This window comes from Triplophysa rosa, linkage group LG20 (assembly GCF_024868665.1).
Source record: "Triplophysa rosa linkage group LG20, Trosa_1v2, whole genome shotgun sequence".
NCBI classification, from domain to species: domain Eukaryota; kingdom Metazoa; phylum Chordata; class Actinopteri; order Cypriniformes; family Nemacheilidae; genus Triplophysa; species Triplophysa rosa.
In genome coordinates, this window is record NC_079909.1 from 11,155,731 (window position 1) to 11,181,898 (window position 26,168).

Here is a 26,168-nt window from a genome sequence, read left to right on the forward strand (position 1 = left end):
GAACCCCATTCTGTCGGTTCGACACAACGTCGAGAGACCGACAGAAAGGGAACGTCTTGGTTACGGATGTAACCTCGGTTCCCTGATGGAGGGAACGAGACGTTGTGTCCCTCATGCCACAACACTGGCCGCCCACCCCAGCGGTCGGGGGAGGATGCTTTAGGCTCCTCAGACCAAAGGTGAATGAATGAGCACGCCGGCTTCCCTCTTATACCCGGACATCCGGGGAGGAGCCCGGCATGCAAATTTCATTCGCCAATTTTCATTGGCCTTTTCTAAATACTCAGAAGATGATAGGTTCTCAAGACAAACCCCATTCTGTCGGTTCGACACAACGTCGAGAGACCGACAGAAAGGGAACCGAGGTTACATCCGTAACCAAGACGTTATTTTACCCCATCGTGGGTTTTTGTTTTGTCCATGTTTTATTATTATTAAAGTCTTGTTAACCCCTTACCTCCTGTCTGCGCTTGGGTCCTCTGTTCTTGTATCTCCGTGTCTCTCACCCCGAATCATGACAGTGCCACTGCCATTACAATGAATGGGGAGGAAGCCAGCACTCAATATGGCTGCTCGAAAAAGGTGATTTTAGCGCAATTTTTAGCGCAAGATTAACTATTGATTGGAAATATGCTATTTTTTATTCAGATTTTTACCAGCGATTTTAGAAAATTGTAAAAATGTTGTCTTGACGTACGTAGCTGCCCGCATGTAATGCACACCATTCTTGCGATTACATATTTAGCTGCCTACTGGCGTTGCAAACATGGTTGCCGAGTGGCACGACTTCCGTAAACGGACTACAGCACAGCTATTGACATAATCATAGCTCAGGATTGTCACTTAAGACTGATTGGGACTATTAAGAGATAGACCACAAATATATTACGCCATGTCTATACCCGACGCGACCGGCGCGACACGACCTGACAAAGACATTAGAAACGTATTAGAACCCATTATAATTTTACATTTTGTCAACACTGCGGCGCCGCTGTAGACACGGTGTAGCTTACATCACAACTGGAAGTGTTATTTAGCTGTGCTAGTTCTGACAAAAGCTAAAACTTGGCTTTTGCCGAAACTGTGTAAAGAATAGAAAATACAATGTGCTCACATAAGGTATTTATAAAAGTGTACCTTTAAAAAATACACCACATTTCTTGACAAACACTCAATTACACTAATGACAGTTATTGTAATTTGTTGCTTTACCATCACTTTACCCTGATGGGTTTTTTAATGGCAGATAACATATATATTTGGTCACATCCTTGTGTTCCACAGATGAAAAATAAATTATTCTGCACTTTTCAGTCCATGCAACTCCCTGCAAGTTTTTAGCTAATGAGTTCCTGACAGAATTCATTATTTGTTCATTATAATAAATTAGTGCTGGAGCTGTTTTCTGACTTTGGCATTTGAGAAAAAGTATTTTACTGTAATATTTAGTTGAATGTTGCTGAGACTCCAACCATATGTTCTTTTTTATTAAAATACCGCAATGTGTGGTGACCTTTAGGACTGATGTAACATTGCGTTGTTTCGTTGTTTGAGCTGAGGGAGTTTTAAGGTCAGCCCTTTTCCTTGACTCAGAGAGTATGCTTTCTTTTTGTCAACCTGGCTTTCATTTTCTTTTATATATATTTTTCTCACTATTCAATGCTCACCCCTCCCTTCGGTGTTTTTTTTAGACTCCATTCCGGTTTATATTTAGTTTTACTCCGCTTTTTTGCTGTCATGTCACAGTCGAGTTGGCACACTTCTCCCATTAATAACTCTGATCTGTCAGCAGGCGCTGATGTTGCAGAGAAATTGTATTTGTCAGTAGATTACATAGGTTGTATCTCATTCCATCCCAGGTGACAAGAACGCAAACAGGAGCCTCATCATCAGGGTCCACAACTCAGCCATTCTGCTCCTTTTTTCTTCTTCTAAGGTCATATTGTTCAATTTTTTAAAAGGTTATATTGAAGATAGAAAGCATGTGAGACAAAAAGAATGTTGACATTTGTACGCATTAGTGGAGCATTCTTTATGGTCGGGGCCTATTTCCTCAATATGGGCTCTATCTCCAGTTTTAGAGCATTTTTTATTACTGTTATTATTTTTTTCCCGCGCTGCTTTTACCGGGTGCAGATAATCACTGTAATTCATAATGGCAACTCCCATATGGAAGCTGTCATTCAAAGCGCTTTGGGGGCCGCCATTTAAATTTAATGGGAAAATATGGTCATGCATATTCCTATACCCACTCATTGATTGTATAATACATCCAGAGCTTTCTGCAAGGGCATTTGTTTCTCTGTTCTCTTATACTTGACTTATTATTTTCTAATTCTTTACTGTTTTCTACATGGAAACAACTTTTTGCTCTTTCTTGCGCAATAAGGAAAACTTTTAAAGCGCAAATTTTACACATCTAAATTCATTCTTTAGGAAAGCACTTTTATCCAAAGTGACATGTTACAGCATAAGTGATTTATTTTTGTAAAATACCACTTAATGTAATAAAACACTGTGTACGTATAATGCAGAAGCATAAAAAAGTTATTCATTTAAAGGGTAGTTCACTCAAAAATGAAAATTCTGTCATCATTTACTCACCCTTTTGTCATTTCAAACCTGTATAAAAGAGGTTTCCTATCGATACTTCACTCGTACTGCGTAGCAGGACGCTATGGGGAAAACTCATTTTTCTCCGATGACTGAAGCTTTACAATAGCGCAGTGAATACTGCATGGCCATTGGTGCGTGCAAAGTAAAACTTTGAGCCAATGGCAGCGAAGCTGCATGGACCTATGGCGATGGCGCCCGCCAAAATGGGCGGGGCTTATGGCTATATAAGCAGACACATCGCCGTAGGGTCCTCAGATTTCTTCTCCTTCAGCGATGACTTCTACCTCGCTACTCGGACTGATAGCTTCGCCGGCGGAAAAGCATTGCAGCGGACTGGACCTCTCTGCTCAGCGATTTCGCTGGTTTCTCAGCAGTGCTGGTCCCTGTTCCCTGCCGCCATCCGGCAAACTCTAAAACAGCAAATTTCCAGAGCAAATTTCCTGCGGCATTGTTGTAAATGCTGCGCCGTCACTGTCATTCGTGTGGGGTATCCCGGCACGCCGCTGATGGTCACGGCGAGTGCGTCTCATGCGTGGGAGTTTCCCATGCTCAAGACGCACTCAGAGAGACGGAATGCCCTCTTTGCGAGAGCATGAGTCTCTCCTCTCTGCGCTCGCGGATAGCTTTCTTTTCAGAGAGCGAATCCGCTTCTCGATCCCTCCCGCTTCACTCTACGGAGACGAAGCAGCAGGGTAGAGGAACTAAGCACTCTGGGAAGCGCGAGCTCACGTCCCCTCGGCGTGCCTCGCCCTCTCCACAGAGAGAAAATTTGCCGGTTCGTTTTTCCCAGGCCGACCAGCGTCCGCTGGCATCTGCGAATTCAAGGAAGACGACAGCATGTCGTTAGCGGCTTCAGACGGGGAGGAGCTGTCGGGCTTGGGACCACAGGTCAGCTGAGACAAGAGCAAGCTCTCCCCTGTGCAGAGCATCCTCTTTCTTGGTATGGAAATCGACTCCGTCCCCTTGACAGCGTGACTGACTCAGAGCGCGGTCAGTCAGTGTTGAACTTCCTGAAGCTCTTCAGGCAGTCAGCGGTCCCCCTGAAACAATTCAGAGGCTCCTGGGCACATGGCATCCTCGGTGGGGGTGGGCATCCTCGGTGGGGGTGGTCCCCCTCGGGTTGATGCACATGCGACTGCCCCAACACTGGCTACAGAGTCGAGTTCTCTGGAGAGCGTGGCACACCGGCAGCAGGCGTATGGTCTTCACGCCTCTCTGCTGACGCACCCCAACTCCCTGGTCTTCAATGACCTCTTTGGTGGACAGGATCCCCCTAGAGCAGCAAGGCACGTCGTGTGATGACGGTTGCCTCCCTGCAGGGGTGGGGTGTCGTGTGCAACGGGCACGCAGTGTCGGGGCGGTGGACGAGCCCCCGCCTGCGTTGGCATATCAACTGCCTAGAGTTGTTGGCTGTGCTACTTGCACTGAAGAGGCTACAGCCTCTCGTGCAGGGCGAGCACGTGCTGGTCCGGTCAGACAGCACAACTGCCGTGGCGTATATCAATCGACAGGGTGGCATTCGCTCACGGCAGCTAACACAACTCGCCCGACGCCCGATATCCCAGGCGACCTGAACTAGACAGCCGACGCGCTCTCTCATCAGTCGACACCTCGCGGAGAGTGGCGACTCCATCCCCGCGCAGTCCGGCTCATGTGGGAGCAGTTTGGCCAGGCACAGGGGGACCTGTTGCCTCCCCGGACTCCTCCCATTGCCCGCTTTGGTACTCCCTGACCGAGGGACCCCTCGGCACGAATACCTTAGCGCACAGCTGGCCGCGGGGTAAGCGGAAGTATGCCTTCCCCCCAGTGAGCCTAATTGCACAGGTCTTGTGCAAGGCCAGGGAAGAGGAGCATCAAGTGGTACTAGTTGCGCCCTATTGGCCCAACCGGACTTGGTTCTCGGAGCTAAGGCTCTTGACAACAACTCCCCCCTGGCCGATCCCCCTGGCGAAGGACCCCCTTTCCCAGGGGAAGGGGCATGTTATGGCATACCAGGCAGACCCCTGGAACTTCCATGTCTGGACGGGACGAGGAGATCCTGAGTGGCCCACCCCCGGTGGTTGGGACACCACTCAGACTAGGGCCTCGGCCACTAGGCGGCTATACGCCCATAAGTGGTGCCTCTTCTCGTCCTGGTGCTCTTCTTGAAGAGAAGGCCCACGGAGTTGCTCGATCGGAAACGTGCTATCCCTTCCTCAAGAGAGACTGGAGAATAACCTCTCCCCCCTCCACACTGGGAGTGTATGTAGCCGCTACGGCCGCTCATCACAACCCAGTTGCTGGGAATGAAATTTACATGCCGGACTCCGCCCCCGGATATCCGGGTATAAAAGGGAGATGCTGTGCTGCATTCATTCACCTTTTGGTCTGAGGAGCCTGAGCATCCCTCAACCGCTGCGGCGGGCAGCCTGCGTTGTGGCAAGAAGGACACCCTCTGCACGACGGTGAACGGCAAACTCGACGTTGCGTCATGGCAAAGCGCAATGTCGAGTATAAACACCAGCCCTCAGCACTCTCAGTCAGACAGGAAATATGGCAGAGCCGATCTCCTCCCCGGGGGGCCTCCTCTGGCAAGGAATCCGTACTGCTAGCCATCGAACCACCCTCCGCGGGGGCGATGAAGCAGATCAACCTCTAGTCCCCTGTCACAGTTCTGGGAGCCCCCAGACTGTCAGGCGGGCTGAGGAAGACGATCCGTCTCGGCTACGCGATTCAGTCGCTACTCGTCCGCCCAAGTTCCGGGACGTCCTTTTACCTCAGGCAGAGGCAGGGATGCCCCCGTACTTCGGGCGGAGGTCGCCTCCCTTCTGGTGAAGGGAGCGATCGAGCCCGTCTCACCGGCCGAGGTGTTCAGCGGGTTTTACAGCCCGTACTTCATTGTCCCTAAGAAAGGCGGAGGGTTGCGCCCTATCTTGGGTCTGTGTGTTCTGAACAGGCACCTACACTAGCTGCCTTTCAGGATGGTCACGCAGAAGCGCATCCTGGCGTCCGTCAGGCGTCAGGACTGGTTCATGGCAATCGACCTGAAGGACGCGTACTTTCATGTCTCGATCCTCCCTCGACTTCGGCCGTTCCGACGGTTCGCGTTCGAGGGACGGGCATATCAGTACAGGGTCCTCCCCTTCGGTCTGTCCCTGTCTCCACGAGTCTTTACGAAGGTCGTGGAAGCCGCCCTCCTTCCCCGTTGGGAAGGAGGTGTACGGGTACTAACTATCTCGACGACTGGCTCAAGTTTGGGCACACTCTCGAGATCTGTGGTGTACACACAGGGACCTGGTGCTCCGGCACCTAGATCGGTGGGGCCACAGGTCAACTGAGATAAGAGCAAGCTCTCCCCGGTGCAGAGCATCCTCTTTCTCGGTATGGAACTCGACTCTGTCCTCACGGGCGGCCCCGCTCACCCCCAGGGGGGGGCGCGAGGACTAGCGCGCCCGGTCAGTGTTGAACTGCCTGAGATCAGACAGTCAGCGGTCCCCCTGTAACAAGAGGCTCCTGGGATTCATGGCATCCTCGGCGGGGGTGGCCCCCCCTCGGGTCGATGCATATACGACCGCTCCAACACTGGCGGCAGAGTCAAGTTCCTTGGAGAGCGTGGCACACCGGCAGCAGGCGTTGGTCACACGCTTTTCTGCCGACACACCCTAAGGGGTGCCGTGTGCAACGGGCAAGCAGTGTCGGGGCGGTGGACGGGCCCCCGCCTGCGTTGGCATTCAACTGCCTAGAGTTGTGGGTTGTGCTACTTGCATTGAGGGACTTCCTCTCGTGCAGGGAAGCACGTGCTGGTCCGGTCGGACAGCACAGCTGCTGTGGCGTATTCTTCACTCACAGCAGCTAACATGACTCGCCCGACGCCTCCTCCTCTGGAGTCAGCAGGTGATCAGCTCCCTGCGAGCCACACACATCCCAGGCGTCCTGAACCAGACAGCCGATGTGCTCTCTCGTCAGTTGACGCCTTGCGGAGAGTGGCGACTCCCTCCCCGCGCAGCCGGCTCATTTGGGGGCAGTTTGGCCAGGCACAGGTGGTCCTGTTGCCTCCCCGAACTCCTCCCATTGTCCGCTTGGGTACTCCCTGTCCGAGGACCCTCGGCACGGATGCCCTTGCGCACAGCTGGCCGCGGGACAAGCGGAAGTACGCTTCCCCCCAGTGAGCCTCATTGCACAGGGCCTGTGCAAGGCCAGGGAAGAGGAGCATCAAGTGGTACTAGTTACGCCCCTTCGGCCTAACCAGGACTTGGTTCTCGGAGCTGAGGCTCTGACAACAACTCCCCCCTGGCCGCTCCCCCTGGCGGACAGCTTCCCCAGGGGAAGGGGCACGTTACGGCATCCCAGGCAAAACCTGGTCTCCATGTCTGGACGGGACGAGGAGATCCTGAGTGACCCACCCCCAGTCCGGTTGGGACGTCACTCAGGCTAGGGCTTCGGCCACTGGGCGGCTATACGCCCATAGGTGGCGCCTCTTCTCGTCCTGGTGCTCTTCTCGCCGAGAAGACCCGCGGAGTTGCTCGGTCGGGTACGAGCTGTCCCGTCCTCAAGAGAGACTGGGGAGTAACCTCTCCCCCTCCACACTGGGAATGTATGTAGCCGCTACGGCCGCTCATCATGACCCAAGTGCTGGGTAGCCTCTGGGACAGCACGGCCTGGTCATTAGGTTCCTAAGGGGCGCGAGAGGGTGACCACCTTTCCGCGCTCCGTACCCTCTTGCGAACTAGGTGGCGGGCCTCAAGAGGCCCCGCTCCCTTCGAGCCTTTCGGGGTTACCGCTCTTTCTCAGTCTTGATAAAGACGGTGTTCCGCATTGCGCTCACCTCCAAGAGGGTAGGGGATCTACAAGCACTCTCCGTGTCCGCAGATTGCCTAGAACTCGGGGCCGGGATTCTCACGTTATCTTGAGACCCCGCCCCGGCTACGTGCCCAAGGTTCCCACCACTCTCCCGAGAGACCAGGTGGTGAACCTGCAGGCGCTCCCCACCGGGGAGGAAGACCCAACCTATCCGTGCTGTGTCCAGTACGCGCACGGCGCCTCTACTTGGACCACACGCAGAGCCCAGAAGCTCTGAGCAGCTCTTTGTCTGTTTCGGAGGTCAGCAGGAGGGCTGTCTCCAAACAGAGGCTGGCGCACTGGATCGTGGATGCCCTCGTTAGGGCATACCGATCTCTTTTCCTGCCCGTTGGGGGTGAGGCACACCCCTCGTGGCTGGCTCAGGGCGCCTCTCTGGCAGACATCTGCGGAGCTGCGGGTTGGGCTATGCCTAACAACTCCGTGAGGTTCTAATACCTACGCGCGGAACCGGTGTCAGCCCGCATCCTGGCAAGGTGTGGGACCGGCAGCCGGTAGGGCATACGCCTGCGGAAGCCCTTCCCCCTCCGGGGGGAGCAGTGGCGATCCCGCCTCACTTCTTTCCCCTCGGGTAAAGAACAGGCATTCCATCCATCACTAAGCACCCTTCCAGGGGACAGGCTGGGCAGAGCAGCCCTGCCCCCTTAGGCCGGGGAACAGTTGAGTTATCTCCCACATAGCTCTAACCGGACCTAGTGCTCCAGACGTGGTAACCCCCCCTCCGTGGGCTGTTCCGTCTGATGTATCCTCATGAATGGTTCCCACCTTGGCAACCCATGACCTCCCCAGGTGGACTCCCACCTTGCGGTTAACTCCTGCAGTCCGCACATTCCTCCCATGAGTTCTCCCCTGATGGTGAGACCATGTGGTGTCTCCACTAATTCCTCCCTACGGTAGGTAGTGGCCTCTGCAGCGTTTTTCCCCCAGGGGGAATAATGCTTACCCAGTGGCCCGTACGGTGCCGGGCGGCTTCTCGCCATTTAGAGAATTAGGCCTCCGCCCGTGACGGCCGGCGTTAGGGGGCTTCCCAACTTTTTGTGGAAAGCTCTGGGTCCCCCTTCCTCTCCACTGGAAGGTCATAATTTCGCGCTAGCGTGTTCGTCTGACTCGCCCAGGCCAGTCAACGTCGCTCCGCAGAGATTGTGACGCGGCTCAGTGCTGTGGCGTTTTCCATAGGAACCCCATTCTGTCGGTTCGACACAACGTCGAGAGACCGACAGAAAGGGAACGTCTTGGTTACGGATGTAACCTCGGTTCCCTGATGGAGGGAACGAGACGTTGTGTCCCTCATGCCACAACACTGGCCGCCCACCCCAGCGGTCGGGGGAGGATGCTTTAGGCTCCTCAGACCAAAGGTGAATGAATGAGCACGCCGGCTTCCCTCTTATACCCGGACATCCGGGGAGGAGCCCGGCATGCAAATTTCATTCGCCAATTTTCATTGGCCTTTTCTAAATACTCAGAAGATGATAGGTTCTCAAGACAAACCCCATTCTGTCGGTTCGACACAACGTCTCGTTCCCTCCATCAGGGAACCGAGGTTACATCCGTAACCAAGACGTTACATCCGTAACCAAGACGTTCGGTAATCAACATTCTTCAAAATATCTCCTTTTGTTCTGCAGAAGAAAGAAAGCCACACAAGTTTAAAATGACAAGACGGTGAGTAAATGATGACAGAATTTTCATTTTTGGGTGAACTATCCTATTAAAATATTGAATCTTAAAAGAAGCAGTTCTTTATTTATCCATATTGGTAAAAGAGCATATTCAAGAAAGATAAAGGAAACAACATATCATGAAAATAAATGTATTCTGGCATGTTTTTAAAAGTGGAAATAGTTTCCCAACCCTGGAAGTTCTGCAACACGATGTTAAAAATGCTCTGGAAGGCCAGGAAAAAATCTAAGTGATAAGAATTTTTATCACACTGTGAGTTGTTGAGGTGGGGTTAAAAGTGCAACAAAGGTTGAACGTTTGGGAAAGAGATTTTGCACCTCTTTGTGTTGATACCAAGAGGCGACAGATTTGCTTTGTACCCTCCCAAACTCAGATCAATCCCACACACATTCACTCCATGCTCTTGAATAAATACTTGCAGATCTGTTTGATTGCACAGTTTATATCCCTGGCTAGCTTGTCCCCTGCATAAATTGTGCACACACAACAGCCCTTGGTGTTAGCCGTGACAACAGTGACCATAATACACTAGATTATTTACACTGTCTGTTTAATACAAAATGAAATCCTGCTCATATGGGGATTATATAGTTTGGACCATTTTACAGTACGCAGGGAAAGTCAATAACTTGGACGTGTATCTTCTACACCTTCAGGAGATGATGCCTGTTACTCTGACTTATTGAATGAACAGTATTGCCTATAACATTTGGTTTGATGAGGTTTTTGGTTAGGTTTCAGATGGTGGTTTAAATTAATATCCATATAATCTATAACATATTCTGCGTGGATGTATCAACACCTGACTGGAATTAATGAAGGGCACAGCGCCAACCCCTCGCAGACAGTGAGGCCGTGCTATTCACCTCAACTCCATCACTGCGAGTTCTGATCATGGGACTATTCATTTTTAATGAGTCGGGAACTCTGTCGAATAGAGAGGTGGGGAATGTTGTTCTCACTGAAGTCGCTTCACACATTTCCTTTCTGTCCGCCTCATATCTTATCTAGGCCTATGTACTATTTGCTCCGCCGCTGCTTTATTCCCAATTTCATTTATCAAACCTCTCTCTCGATTCCTCTCCGTTGCAATTTTTCTCTCATTTTAGCCTCTAGCTCCGTCAATGATAAAAGTTGAGTTCTCTTAGCTTCAGCTATTATCAAAGTAACCCTGTATTTTTTTCCACTTATCATCTCTCTCTCCGTTTTCGCCCTTAATTCTTTCTCATGTCTGATCTTTATTTTCACACATGCTGCAGCTCATTACTCTGATTTTAGTTCGCATAGACTTTGTAGAGCGGCGATGACATCATTGACGAAAGAATTCGCAACAAAAAGCAACATAACCCGTCAGCCACGTCTCAGCTTTTGGCTGCCGTTTTTTACTGTCTGTGTTTTGGTAACCTTACAAGACTTCATAAGTGTGTCTGTCTTGCTGTGTCTTGTCTTCTTTGTACCTGCTGACATGTCGCTAAAAGGAACGGTGTTGTTAGCATACAAGCTAGCTGGGCTTATAAAGTCTCACAGGAGGAGGTTTTTTGGCTGGCGACAGAAGTCCAATCCCACGTGAGGTGGCTTAGGCACCCTCCTTCCCTTGCTGTCTGGCCGTATCTTCAACCAAGTGACAGGTGTACGTGTGTGCGTCTGTGTATGACTTCTTTCATGCTTGCGTAAACCGTCCTCCTGTCAGATTTGAGAAAGACGTTCCAAGTTTGCCGTGGCTTTATTTCGCCTTTCTCCAACTTAATCTGAGGCAACAGATAGTCGACTATCTCCACGTTATCTGCGAGCTGTTTCCTCACGAAGAGAAAAACAGCCCAGAGGTGGAGAGGGAGACAGACTGTTACAAAGCTAAAGCTCGGCTGGATAGCTCTCACTGCGCCAGAGAGACATGTGGTGCATATACAACTTACTAGGCATTTGTTTGTTGACAGTGATAAAAGCCGTGTTTTTTATGCGGCTTTTCACTGAGAGTAAAGCAGGGGTGAGTATGGTAAGAGGTTGGGAGCCCTGACAAATGGTAGTTGCGCACTGACATTCAGTAGGAACGGTGCATTGTCGTTCGTAGCTGCTCGAGGTCTGTTTTGTCGATGGGTTTTGCGGAGGTTTTGACAGCCAGCCCCTTTGCTAGCGGTCTTGCTTGTCGACTATGAGGTTTATTTCAGCAACATTAAGGAGACAAGATATCGACCACTCTCACTGTCTCAGGGATTTCTGACATTGTTTCAGTCTTCAGTGTGAGTAAACCTACCTGCTCAACTCTATATGCGAGCAGGCAAACTTTGGAGAAAAATGTATTTGCTGTGTTTTAGAAACCTGCTCAGTAAGGGGACTGACAGACCCAGAGGCCACATAGTATCTCAAAAAATATATTAGTTTGAAAATATTTGGTTTATAGTGACTATCACATATATCACATAAGCATGACTTCAGCTTACAAACATTCTTCATAGGCCTGTTAAACAAGTACGTGACTTGTTAGACTCGGGTTTCTCAAACAAATCAATGCACTGAAATTTTGTAAGTGGTAAACTCTGTGACTGTACTGTCGGTGTATGTAGTGACAGTTATCTATTTGGATTTGTTCTCTGTCATGCTTGTCAGACTCTGGAAATTAGGCTAATCTTTTATTTTAAATCTGAGGATAATGACTCTAAAACTCTGCGCTTTACAAAACAACATCAACGGTCTGTCATGCGAATATTTCTCAGAGAACAATTTAAAAGCGCAAATGGAAATAAGATATTGTTTGAATTCCACAAACTGTGCCTTTAATGTTTCTTTGTCTGCGTCGTGCAAAACATTTCAAACTTCTGCACTGTTTGAGATGCAAAATCATTATTCTTTTGTCTTCTTTCTGGCATTGACAGCTGTCATTATCTGCTTCCCTTACTGTCCATCCACATCCTCACCCACACAAACACAAAATAAGATTTGTATGATCCTATGTGGATTCTCTTGTCAGAATGAATACCAAAATACACTCTAATAATGTAAGGGCTGAAGATATTGTTACCTTTTGGTCATCTTAAAGGGATAGTTCATCTAAAAATAAAAGTTATTTCATAATTTATTCACCCTAATGTTGTTCAAAACATGTATACGACTCTTTTAGCTGTGAAACACAAGAGAAGATTTAAGAAATGTCTCAGTGGTTGTGTGTCCATACAGTGGGAGTCAATGGCGGGCAATGTTGTTTGGTTACCAACATTCTTCAAAATATCTTCTTTTGCTTTCTGCAGAAGAAAGTTTCTTTAACAACTGCACAGATCAACTTTTTGAGGCGTTAACTGCATTAAGTATACTGTATGTACATTTTTTTCTAAATGTAAATGATCTATTCAGTGGAAAACTGTAATGTGCGATTTGTTGTGATCTCTGTTTAATTGAGAAAAATGTTAATGACGTAAATATATTTATGTTGCGCTTATTCCTGTTTAACATTTTCGCCTTGAGAATCACTCATTGTTCTTATCTCCAAGGCAACCATGCAAAAGGCTTTTGAGATATCCGTGACCCGTGATCGTTCAATCTTTTCTGCCCATCTTTCTTCACAGCGCCAGTAAGATGTGAGAAACAGATGAAAGAAACATGCAGCTGTCAGCCAGGATCATATCCAAGTGTGTTCATCGCTTTCTCTCCTTCTGTTTCTCCCTCCCACCTAAGTTGGAAGCAAATGAGAAATAGCATTTTCCATATGTTGGAAAACCAAATTCTAATTGATTTCATGAAGGGCTGCACAATTTGGCCGCCAAAATTGTGAGTTGAATTGCAATATGATAAACATTATCAAGTCTCGTATCACTGCGTCGTGGATTTTAGGCCTAAATAAACAAATGACATTAAATCCTGTTGAAACAGCAGAACTGCAAACTGTAATATGGATTTAGTGTGTAATAACTTAATGTTAAGTTAAGTTATTGTAACGAGGAAGGCGGGACGAGAGCCGTGAGGGAACGGTGCGAGGCCGGTGACGCGAGTGATAATGAGTGTCAGCTGCGCGTTGCACCGGTCTCGCATCTCTCACGGAGGAGCGGAAGCATAAAAGGACGAGTGACAGGAGTAAAGGACGAGAGAGGACCAGGCCTGGACATTATGTTAAGTTTTATTTATGTTTGTGTGGCCGGCAGTTGACCGTGAGGTAGCGGTCGGCCCTTTACTTTCGTTTTGTTGTTTGGTTATTTTATTAAAAGTTTATTTGATCATTCGCCGGTTCCCGCCTCCTTCCTTCCCTCACAGCTCTCATCCCGCCTTCCTCGTTACAGTTATTAATATATTTGAGTGATACAGATAAATGTATGTTTTTATATTTATAATCATTTTTATTTTTTTACTTTATTTTATTTAAAACAAGACGCATTGTTGGGGACAGTTTACGTTATGGGGCTATTGGAATGGGACAAACTAGAATTTTAGTTGACTTTTCTATTCTTCCATGTGATGTAATACAGTCAGATGTAGAGCGGATGATATCCTAATCCAATAGACGATTGCATTTTCGTGCATCTCTTTATATGTGATAGGCAAATGTAACTGCTTTGATTACATAGGCAAATTAAAGCCTGTCTAGTTTATATTCTCATTGGATGGCCAGGAATATATTTTTTGCAGACATTAATGTGTGCTGCTTCCAGGCTGTGTGAATAAAATGTGCCGGATGTTAGCAGGCTATTTATGGGCTGATATGAATGCTTAAAGATGACTGAAAATGGATTAATTTCAATAAGTGCTGGATGTATAGAGTAAATGGATATGGTATGATGTCAAAAGAGCCAGGCTGGCGTTGTAAGTAAGTCTTCATTTTTAATAACCCTGCACGGTGGAGTAGAGGCTAATAAAGTTGATATCAAAAGTATACCCTTAAATCGTTGGCTTTCCAATGTAATGCTGGATCTAAGGGAAGAATTAGTGGGAAATAGCAAGGTTCAACTGTGGTTTTGTAAGCCATTAACTGTGTCAGGTATTATGTCACTCTTTTCAAGCTTGACAACCTTAGCATTTTTCAGTCTCCCAGAAAACGGATTTTGCTTAGCTCTTTCGGCAGCGGCACCAGCACAGCAATCGTGTCTAATGGATTTTTCAGCTTTGCAATGGCTGAATACACAGAAAAGTTACGACGAGACTGACAGAGAGGTCATACGCATCCTTCTTTAACTTTTTCGTGCTGCAGATGTTTATTTATTAACAGGCAGCTCGGAGGACCTGCCAAAGGGCCCTGGAGCTGATGAGACAGTGAGAGAGGTGAGCTGATGTGTTAGGGAATACATGAATGCGAACATGCACACAATACACCAATGTGTGTGAGATATTGTGTGTGTGCTCCCCCGCCCTGTATAAAAAGAGAAAATCAAAACGTGTAGCAGAATATGTAGCATGGAATTATTGAAATCATTTTAAATATGGCCACAAAATATCATGTTTTCTTAAAGGGATAGTTCACCCAAAAATAAAAATTCTGTCATCATTTACTCACACTCATGTCGTTCAAAACCTGTATTTGACTCTTTTTTTAATGTGAAACACAAAAGAAGATATTTTGAGAAATGTCTCCACGGAGGTTAATTGGGTCCAATGTTGCTTGGTTACCGACATGCTTCAAAATATCTTCTTTTGTGTTCTGCATTAGAAAGTCCTACAGGTTTGGACACGATGGTGTGTAGAAGATGATAGATTTTTGTGTATATGTATATAAAACAGCAAAAAATTGGCACATGGTTTGGATTGCGGTCTGAAATAGTGAATAGAGCCGTGTTTGCCGCTATGTAATGTCAACAAGATTATTTTAACATGTTTGTAGTTAAAGTCTTTTAAAGCCATACAAAGGAATTCTGGGAGGCCAACATAATGAGAATTGATTAAAGGGAGTTGAACTGTTAATAATGAAGCGCAGTAGTGCATTGCGCGTACACTATTTCTAGCTCATTTGCAGCACAACATGATAAAAAACAAATCAGGAAGACAAAGGCTGGAGATCCAGAAAGCCTGTAGTGAGTGTGTCCTTTCAGAAGGTCAACTTTATGATCAATGGATAAAAAAAAGAAATCTGGAAATCACAAAGAGAAGATGGCAAACATACTGTGGTGCAAAGACGTGGGCGTTTGACCTTTAAGGGTTTTGTGCCATGGTAAGATCAGAATCCGATAAGAAAAAAACTCGTAGCCGTCGTTGCACAGGGGGAAGCAGGAGATAGTCAGGACTGTCAAACCTATTGTGTCTTTGCTCTTTGAGAAAACAATGAGCATCCCCATGGACCAAGAGTGCGGCCACCTGCCACTAGATGGCAAAAGAGGAGATTGCATTGACAGTAACCTGCAGAGGGAGCAGCCCGGCTGTGTGTGAGTGCATTTACATGTGTGTATGTGAAAATTAGACATGGAAAGGTCATAACTCCTGTCTTATAACTTTATGTGAGCTTACTGTGTCTCTACTACCCAGTGTGTTTTAACAGACAGAGTGCGGGTGTAAACTCTATCTACAGTAGGTGTGCTGCACTGTCACCCGTCGCCTCGATCAGGTGGCGCTTTGGGAAGTCCTACAAAAATCTGTGCGAAAACATCATTTTGCAATTCATTATTTAATTTGAGTTCCAATGTAGTCTTATGTTTGTTGTTTCATTGCTGTTTATAGTTCATTCAGGTATCGAAAGTGAAAATATCTCCCGGAGAGATTCGCCCTCAACTTTTAGTTTTGTGAAGAAAAACCCGGCGTTTGTCAAAAAAAGGTTCAAAAGCAGCTAAAAGCTGTTGGAAAAGAGAGTTGCAGATGAATTAATGTTCAAATAAACAGATATTTCTGGAACAGGCCACAGCCCCTTCAAAGAGTACCTCCAGGAGACAAATATGGATTTAGTTTTAAAAGGTGCGTCATTGACCGTTGAGTGTAGAGCGGTTCTGTTGAGGGAGCTATCGATTCCCTCTATCTCTTTTTAAGGTGCTAGACTGTATATTTTGAAAATGCGAGACAACATAATTAAACCGCTTCGCACTTTATTTTTCCGTCTCTGACGAATGACTGGATCAGAAATTGGTCGGATTAAATGGATAGATAGTGCTAAATGGGTAGATAAATAGATAAACAGCATAATTATCTGACATAACCATCCAATTCATGTCATACTAGACTCTTGAGCTGATGTCATAGCTAATAACATTCATTTCAGATCATGAAAAGCAAAGAGTGTCCTTTCATTCATTCGTTCATAAACATGTCTTACTGTGCCGATCAGGCTAATCCTAAAAAATTTACCATGATTTGCCTGCCACAGTTAAGATGGCACTCTCGCTAAAAGCATGGCGATAATTGACATTTTATTTGCACACGATATTTCTGTATATTATCATCGATGAATCATGGCATCAGTCATTTCTGAAATGACACGAACATGATGGATAAGAATGTTATAAATAATCATATAGCTGTAAAGAAGCACTTTTGAGTGACAATTCAGAGACGTCAAATGTAAAGGATGGCAAATCGAGACTCAATCAGCAGGCATGATCAATTCATCAATATTTCCATTATTTTTAACATGGCCACATTTGTCTGTCAGCATCATCGAGTTGTCTTTTTAATTGCACAGATGAATTATAAAGGTGTGGCAGCTTTCTGTTCAGAGCTGTTAAATTCGTGACAGCGGGGACAGATGGGAGATTTAATCATCTGGACATAACAAATCCTACAGTGAGCAAAAAGAAATACTGTGGCGTTTCGGGTGCACACTTGACAAATTTTGGAGACATAAATGCGAGTGACTGTAAAATCTGAGGAAATTAGCTGGAGACTATGTTTGTGAGCGTTGTGCTTTCAGCGGTTATATATTTTCGCCCTTTTTGTGGTTTTAGGGGGGATATCTTTTTTAAATGTTTTTCAATCTGCAACATTTATTTGTATGGTTGTGCTATAAAAACAGGAAAATGAGAGCGGTTATGCAACATCCACAGTCCTCTGAAAGAAATGATAGCAGCAAATTAAAACTGCTGTTGCATTTAGGGAGTTGGGATTACTTGCCTCACAGAAAAAGCAAGAAGGAAAGTAGAGAAAAATGCGAAAAATACAAAGTGTTAACGAGAGATAAAGAGAAGCAGAGGAAAACGCAAATTAAAAGCTTACATCCAAAAACTTCAGTCAGTCCGTCCTGACAGAACCATGCCATGTGTTTTATTATTTATCAAATGTGCCTTCTGGGAAAATATTCAGTATGCCTAAGACTATTCAGCACAAGATGGGAACTGTGAATCAGTGAACACAAACATCCCAGCCCTCCATTTTTTCTGGCTTTTGTCTTCTGAATAATCATCCAGTGCACTTATGCTCGATAGGGATGAGTGTGGTGTCCGTGTGTGGATATATCAAACTCTTAAACACTCCACAAATTCCATTAAATCCAAACAGGATGCTGAGGTGAATTGGCTGGCTGGGCATGTTTCTACTTTTGGTTGTTTACCTGTAATCCCGCACCCCTGGAGAGGTGATCAGCACCGGCCTCAAACTTCTATAGTGTCCTTGCGTTGCACTTAAGTGAATGCCCAGAAAATCCTCAAGGCTGATGTGTGTGCTTCCTTAAAAATATGTCTGGTCAAAGCCCGCAGAGACACAAGCACAAGTTTCACAAAAATTATCCATTGTCTGATATGGAGACTGTACATGTTCATTTCAGAAACCAGTTTGTTTTGGATCCAGAGATGCTGTAAAATTTTTAGAAATGCTTCAACATGTAATGCGTTCATTAGCCTTCGAGTAATTTACGATTCGTTCAAACAGTTTGACTATTCAGCTTAAATAATTGCGTTTTGTTTGTGTCGTCTCTCAAAAGTGTTGCCAGATGTGTCCCCATGTGTCCACCTGTTTTCTCACGTTTAATGGTTATTTAGTTAAATAGTGCTGTTTATCACGATGGTTTTATTTGTTTTGTATAAATTAGATCGTTTTGTTGTAATTAGTGTAAATTGTTTTCCAGCTCCATTTGTTATTGCCACTCTAATCGCCTTTTGTATTTATGAACTGTTTATATCGCTCTTTAAGTTAATAAAAATAGGCTTAACAAGTTGCATTACTGCACCGATAGTACCAACGTGCTCTTTTACAGTAACCATTAACAGCATCATTTATCATTTATTTATCAACCTGAACACAATTTAAACTCAGTTTGCAGACAAATCAGGTGAATTTATTTACGTTAGATCTTAAGTGAACAACGAATGTAGTTCTGGGAAAGTATCATTCACAGGTTTTGGATGATATTGAGTTGAACGTGACTGAGCGTGATTGATTTATTAGTGATTAACTCTTAAATGCATCCAAGCAATTCAATATGTTCAGCTGACATTTGATTTCGCCCGATAACTCGAGTTTGATTCGCTTGAATCGGTGAACGGGTCCAGCCACTTCATTAAAAAGAACCAATTCAAAAGAAGCGATTCGATCGGCAATTGAACATCACTGTGACTGATGCTTTTGTAAGAAACATGAACCTTTCTTTCATGCTGATGAGGTGTATTAATCACTCTGACACCTCCAACTGATCTTCGTTTCCTGCTCTTTTAATTGTTTCTGCTTCTCGGGGCTTCTTCAGCTTCTTTATCTTTCCTCCTGTCTACTTTCCCGGGGCCTAAACCACATCCTTCTAAAACCACTACGGGTTTTCAATTGTGAGATAAGGGGAGAAAGATCTGCCGTGTCCAAATTCTTCCATCTCGGTGAGGTTCTGCACTAAGTGTGTGAAAACGTATCCGTGTCCTTAAGGCAGGGTCGAATCAAAGCACACAAGAACCCTTCCAAAGTATCATCGTTGCTCCAATCGGATGCAATGATGCAACTGCCTCTAAATGCACAATTCAGCTTTAAAACTGCATTTCAAGGATATTATCATATATTAAAACTATATCTGAGATAGAAACTGTGATGTGCCCTACATGGCCATCTTGTAATGCCTTGCCTTAAGATAGATTCGGCTACCACTATATAACTTTATTGCATAACTTCAAACACCTTATGGTAGTAGAAAAAATGTAATTCCTCTATATGTGTGCAGGGCTTAGTTCGTTTTTTTACGCAGTGGGGATATTTTAATAAGTGCATTTTGCAAGCATTTAATCGAGTTTGTAATAATAATTATTTTATAATGTAATGCTCTAATGTTTTTTTTATAGTTATAGGTTTGTGTTGGTGCGGCGACCCTCACTGGATTAATGTACGCATTTTGTTGAGGTTTTATTTTCGCTGCTTTCAAAGTGAGATTGCACAAACCTCCAGAAACTAATTACACTCCACGCATGCAAAAAATATCGCCACATGGCAGCAGGGAAGGCAGAAAGCTGAGGATGGCTGTTTTTTATCAAATGCAAAACTGCCCAGAGTAGAACAGTACAGAATGTGCCAGGAGGAAGCACAAAACTGTAGTCATGCAATAGTTGTCATACTTCAGGCCATTGTGCCTGTGGGGCTTTAAAAGGGCATTGGCGAGTTCATAGTTGTGAACTCGCTTAAATGTTTTAGCTCTTTGCTTTGTGGACAGAGTGCAAAGAGCTGCTGATTAATTGCCCCTTGGCATCGCAGGGCCTGATGGTTTGAGGGCAGAATGTAAAAGGCTGCTCTGCTCTCGAGAGCTGTTTGAGAGAGAACAATAAAAAGCTAGAGGAACTGGAGACAACATTTATATCTCAGACACCCCATTCCGTCAGCATCAAATGCAAGTAAAAATCATTGCCTTTGGTGAGTAAATGAAATATCAGATGACTATTGGAAGCTTCAACATTATATGGTCAAACTGTAAAGCCTCATTTAGACTGACAAAGAATATATTAAACTGTAGTTCCTGCTCGATTGTTGTTTCAAACCGTATCGGACAGTGTAGCCATCACATTGTTCATTTACATAAAGTTTAACGCTGCTCAACTTTGTTGAGTGACCAAAGGTCACTCATGTCAACTCTCATTGAAAATGACTTTGGAAGTTTTGTCACTGCAGATCTCTGTCAGTACAAATTCCCCCCTTAAGAAAGATAGTCTGATGTAAATGACACAAACAATTATAATCAAACACCAAAATCACTTCTTTTTTGCTCTTGTGATGAAATCACACACACATTCATTAATATACAGTAGGTTGCCTGGGGCAGTTTACACACGTGTATGTGGCAACGCATGTGATGCATTCCCTGCATTAAGAAACTGAAATATAAAGGATAAAAAAATCGTTTTTGTAACGGGTGAGAAAGAAATGCAGAATTCTATATAATCTTGTGACACAATGACATTTACATTTATGCATTTGGTAGAGTTTTATCCAAAAAACAGTGGATTCAGTTATACATTTATTTAAATAGGTAAAATCCTACACATTAAAAGACTGCAAATTTACTGAATTTTACGGTTTAATTTTACAGAATTTTCACATACTTTTTAGTTGACAGACTAATGTGCAAATTTGTTCTATGGTGTGATGGCAAAAAATAGAAAAAAACCTAACAATGAAGATAAATTTATATTATTAACAGTTTGTTTTCTTAATTTTGCTATGTCAAACCATAGGACACATGTACGATTTATTTGTCAACTACCCAGAAACAAATTCACAAATTGACCATTTTTACGATTATTTATGACCTACTGATTCACAACCACAGCTCTTTGTCACCGATCTTCAAAGTAAAAAAGATAATAATTTTCAGTGGGGTCCCAAAATATATTTTTCTTTTAATGTCAAACAATGCAAAATCCACTTTCATTGCTAAAAATAAACATGGAATATGGACACTGTACATTTCCTCAAATCACCTGCCATTGGCATTAACAGAAAGTTAATTTTGGACCCTGCACCCGACACCATCACGCACAAAGTGGTGTGTGAGAAAGATTAAACAGAAGACTTTAGAACTGTCAATACACCCATCGCATCTTAACTTAGTCTTGCTGGAGGGCAGACTTATGCGACTTATTAAAATGTTTACCCTATATGTCTCGACGCACTGAATGTGCAATGTGAATGACTCGCATACACAACGGTTTCTCTGTTAGCGTCGAGTCTGCGGCAGGCTTGTGATCTGGACAAGAGCAACGAGGTACAGCGCCAGCAGAGACGCACTTCGCTTCATTGAGCGTAACAGCCATTGTCAAAAGTGACAGAATGTTTGGGTCAGGGGGGACCTGCGCGCGTGCGTGCGGGTGTGGGGGTAACAGTTCGGTGCCCTCGCTGTCCCTCTGTTTTTGTGTTCGGCGGGTCTGCTGGTCGAACAGAGAGTTCTATGCTGCTGAACATTATCCCACCGTCAGTCATGTGGAACAATGCATCCCTGCAGCACCAGACCTGAGGACCTTGCTGCACAAGTAACTGTGTGTGTGTTTGTGTCGTTGTGTGTGTGTGGATGTGGATGTCTTAGTGAATGTCATGCCCCTTTTTCCCAGTGCTACCTGCGGTGGTGTGGCAGGTGGACCTGATCAGGCATGGGGTAATGGGAAAGACTTTTATTCTTGCAGAGACTTAAAGCAAAATGCCTTTTTTCTAAAGTCCACATTTAGACACCGAAGCTCTATGGACATGTATAGACCACCTCAGAAGACGTAAACAACGCTGGTCCAAAATAACATTCTGTTTTAGTTGCTTAACTTTACACAAACACTTGACAAAATACAACCAGCAGAACACATAACTCAATGAAAAATGTAACTAATATCTTTAAAGGTCCTAGTGGTACGATTGTGAATTGCAACCAATGGCCCACTCAACCGCTCCTCCCTCCCTTTCGAAGCACTACGGTAGCTGACACAGGACTAAGATGTTGTCATGGTCCTGCCTTCTTGTTCATGATTTTCTAGTCTTGTGGCAGGATCGTGACAGATCCCTTATGTTTAGTGTGAGAAAGTCATGGGGTGTTTATCTTTTGACATCTCATGTGCTTTCTCGTGTCTTGTCATTAGCCCCGCCCCTCTCGTTTCACGTATTGCTTCCCTGCCGTGTCTTATGTTTCTCACCTGCCCCTCGTTACCGTCCTTTGTTTGTCTCCCTTTAAAATGCCCTCATGTTTCATTGTCCTGTGCTCATTCGTTGTATCCTGTACCTCTGATTGTATGCCTGTTAACCTCGCCTTGTATTCCGTGTCCTGTGTGCTAGTCTTCCCTGTGGATTCTCTATCAGTGTTTGGAACTTTATTATTTACCACCCCGTGTCTTAGTGTGTTTGTAAGTAGTTTTTAGTTATCCTGTCTCCCTTGTTTTTGCCCCATCGAGGGAAGTGTTTTGTTTGTATTCTTGTTTTGTTCTCGTGTTTTGTTCTCGTTCCCCCCATCGTGGGTGTTTTGTGTTAACCCCTTCACCTCTGGCTGCCTGCATTTGGGTTCTCCACCACGCAAACCGTGACAGATGTTGTCACGTTTTCGCTTCTTTGCTGAAGGAGATAATGTTTTTTATGAAACGTGCTCTGTAGAGCAGTTTGTCCATTTAGGGCTACAATAGAAACAACACAGCGAATTCCATGCAAGGGGACCCGTGATGTATGTAGATAGAAATAGCTCATTCTAAGGTAATACAAACATAACGCTTCATTAAGTCAGGTCTTATACACCTCTGAAGACATAGTTATGTATATTATATTACAATTAAATAATAATTAAATAAATAAAAACTGAAACTGAAAGTGCTTCTGGACCAGTGTTTACATCTTGCGAAGTGGTCTATACACAGTCATGGTCAAAATTATTGGCACCCTCTGTAAATATGAGCAAAGAAGGGTGTAAAAATAAATCTACATTGTGTATCCTTTTTATAACATTTTTTACAACATTAAATTGTCCTGCCATTACTTCCTGCTTTGCAGAAGTGTAAATATGTTACTCTAAATATTCCATAATTTAAAAATGTACCGCAGATAGTTGCTTTGGAAAAGGCATTAATGTAAAACAGCAAAAAATCTGTTTTGATTTCGTGGCTCTTCAATGTCCTCAAACTTCCAAATTCTAACACAACTACACATACTGCAGTAGTCATTTGCAACTTATATACTTGTTGGTATGTGAGAATGATTCTTCTGGAGCTTCAGGTGACCCTTGCGCACCTGCCCATGCTCACACACCACCCAGTCAGGCAAAGTACATATTGTAAAGCTCCTGAGTTTGTGAAGTCTGTCTGTTCGTGAGCACAGGGCTGAATGACCTTCAGGCGCGCCTGTGGAGAACATCAACCGCTGTGGCTCTCCTGAACTATCTTAACTTGTACTGCAGGTGAGCTTTCCTGCTCAGCACGCGGAGAGGACACACCTCACAGCCTGTCAATTCCCACTTTGATAAAGTTGCTTCCGGCTGTGCTTTCCTCTTTCTCTCTGTATGTCACTCCCCCTCTTATTCTCTCAATCCTTCTTTGTCGATACGGACGGATCTCTTTCTCACTTTTTCACTGTCTCTCTGGGTTACCTGTCTTTCTGTCTGTCTGTCTGTATCTCTATATTTACAAGTACATTGGAGTGCTTCACAAATCATTTAGTGGAAATTGGAAATTATTACGAATACGTCATTCATGCAATTTAAAAAAATTAAAATGCAGGAAAAAAGAAATAAAAGAAGGAAAATAAATAAATACAAACAAGTACACTAATGAAGCATGACATTAGGTTGGAAATAATATGTAATACAAATGTATGTTAAATAAGAAAACTAGCTGGAGACCAAAATGGGTCAGCCATTGTGACACTGGGCCCGGTCAATAGCAAGGATTTAAAATGATTTTTTCAGTCTTGTGGCACAGAAGGGACACACTACACCTTTAAGGCAGATTACTAAGTGTCCTGTAAGATGGCCTACTGTGCTGCTATTACACAGTGCTCCTTGTGTTCTCTCTCTCTCAAACTCACCCACACGTACACTCACACAGACACAAGCATCTACTTCTTGCTCTTTTTTTTTGCCTCATCACTTACTTTTTAGGGGTCATTATCACTCCTGCGTCTGTCATAAAATCCTACATTTTAAAGGGATAGTTCACCCAAAAATGAAAATTCTGTCATCATTTACTCATTCTCTTGTTATTTCAAACCTGTATGACGTTCTTTCGTCTGCAGAGCACAGTGAAGATTTTTTGAAGAATGTTGGTAACCGAACCATGGCGGTGCCTATTGGCGTGCATTGATTTTGTGTCCATACAATAGAATTAGATGGGTACAGCCATTTTTTGGTTAACAACATTCTTCAAATATCATCTTTTGTGTTTTGCAGAAGAAGAAAGTCATACAGGTTTGAAACAACAAGAGGGTGAGTAAAGGATGACAGAATTTTCATATTTGGATGAACTATCCCTTTAATGAAACACTTTTTTTGTACTTTGTCATACAGTACACGTGTTAGTCGCATGCAATGCAGACTTGAACTTCTCTTATGGGCAGATAGCCAAACTGCAGATTTTTGAATAGCTCTTGCCAATTTTGTGTGTATGCATTAGAAGGTCTGTAAATGGACTGTGTGTGACTTTGGTTGAGACTAGTGGGCGGCTATCTGTAAAACCTTCTGAATGTCATTATGAAAAAGAGAGGCCAGAGAGAAAAGTGCTTGCATTTTGCTTAAACACCCTCTTTGGGCCTGAAGCTGTTGTTGTTGTTGAACAAACCGCTTAGACGCTGACCGTTCTTGTGTTCCCATGCCAAAATCCCAACCTATACAACAATATCACGCTGGGCTTTCCTGCGAATCCAGTGCTTTTCTTGTGAAAAAACACTCAATATTTTGCCTAGGTTCACCCTCTGCAAGTGACAAAAAGCCTTGAATGACAATAATTAGCTCATTCCATTAAAACAAATTAGCCTAATTTACAAAAACAATGACTGCCTTCATTCGCCTCGCAGTAAAATCCATCTTTTTGTCATCATGAGTGTTTTTATTTCATTATTTATTTTACTCTTGCCCTGCTGGCAGATGTGTTTGTTGATGTTTGGGTAAGAAAGAAAAAATGAAATTAATAATTTTCCTATCAACAACAGGCTGCAATTAGTGCATTCAGACCATTTCTGTTGGTTGCCAAATAGCAAAAGCACTCCAATTTTTTATTTAAATCTTTTTAGAGATCTGACAGAGCAAAATGGCATGATCTTCTCTCAGTTTGATGTTCATTGTTTTTCATTTACAGCAGAGCTTGTTAAAATGGGGAGCGTTGGTGTCACTGGTTCAGTGCTCATTCTGAAAACTGCATCCAAGCCTTTTCCCCTCATATGCAATTATTCACCAGACGAAACTCCGGAGTGTTGAGCGGGCCTTGCCGCAATTGGTGAAATGGATTCAACGCTTTATTAGTCTGTTGTTTTGGTACATCTTCAGGCAGGAAACTCTGTGGTAAATTGGATAGATGCCTTGGTAAAAAGCTTGTCGTGCAAGATATTTCATGGCACATTTTTATTCAGGTTGTTTTAAATGTCGTCGCCCAGCACTTTTAACAAGTGACTAGGTTCCCGCTGTGATTTATGTCTGTGAATTTGTCTTGTTATCAGCAGGATTGTGGAGGAGAGATGAAATCAGCAGGAAGTGACTTCGGTTTTGACTTACTTTTAAATCCTGAGAGAGGAAAAAGAAACAGGAAGTAGTACTCAAATGTGTTTGGGCTACTTTGACCTTTTAACAAAAATTATTTTGCAGTTTCTCGCTCTATCTAGGGGTTTTCAACTGATGGGCCCGACTCAAAAATGGGCCGCAGGTCTGTACTGATAAAGTTGTGGACAACAGAGAACAAATAATTATAATGCAAATTAAAATATGTAACCATGCATGTAATCATGCATAGTTAAAATGGTAAAATAAATAGACTTTCCATTTGTCATTGATTAAAAGTCTGTGTTTTCAGAAGCTAACTAATGCAGATGCCAACATGGTTTGGAACTGTAGATTCCAGGACATGCCCTCGTTGTTAAAAACCATGAAACAGTCTTCACAAGAATAAAGGAAACGCATATAGACTACATACATCATATAATGCATATACAGTAGTTTTAGTCATTTACTACTATAGTTAACTATAGAATTAAGCGGTGAATTAAACAAGGCACATCTCTCACTCTCTCTCTTT

At 44.3% G+C, this 26,168-nt stretch overlaps 1 protein-coding gene across 1 annotated transcript in view; it reads left to right on the forward strand.

Moving 5' to 3' along the window:
- cdh4 (cadherin 4, type 1, R-cadherin (retinal)) overlaps nucleotides 1–26,168 on the forward strand; it is a 235,449-nt gene that overhangs the window by 126,979 nt on the left and 82,302 nt on the right. The gene's annotated exons all lie outside the window — the stretch shown is intronic.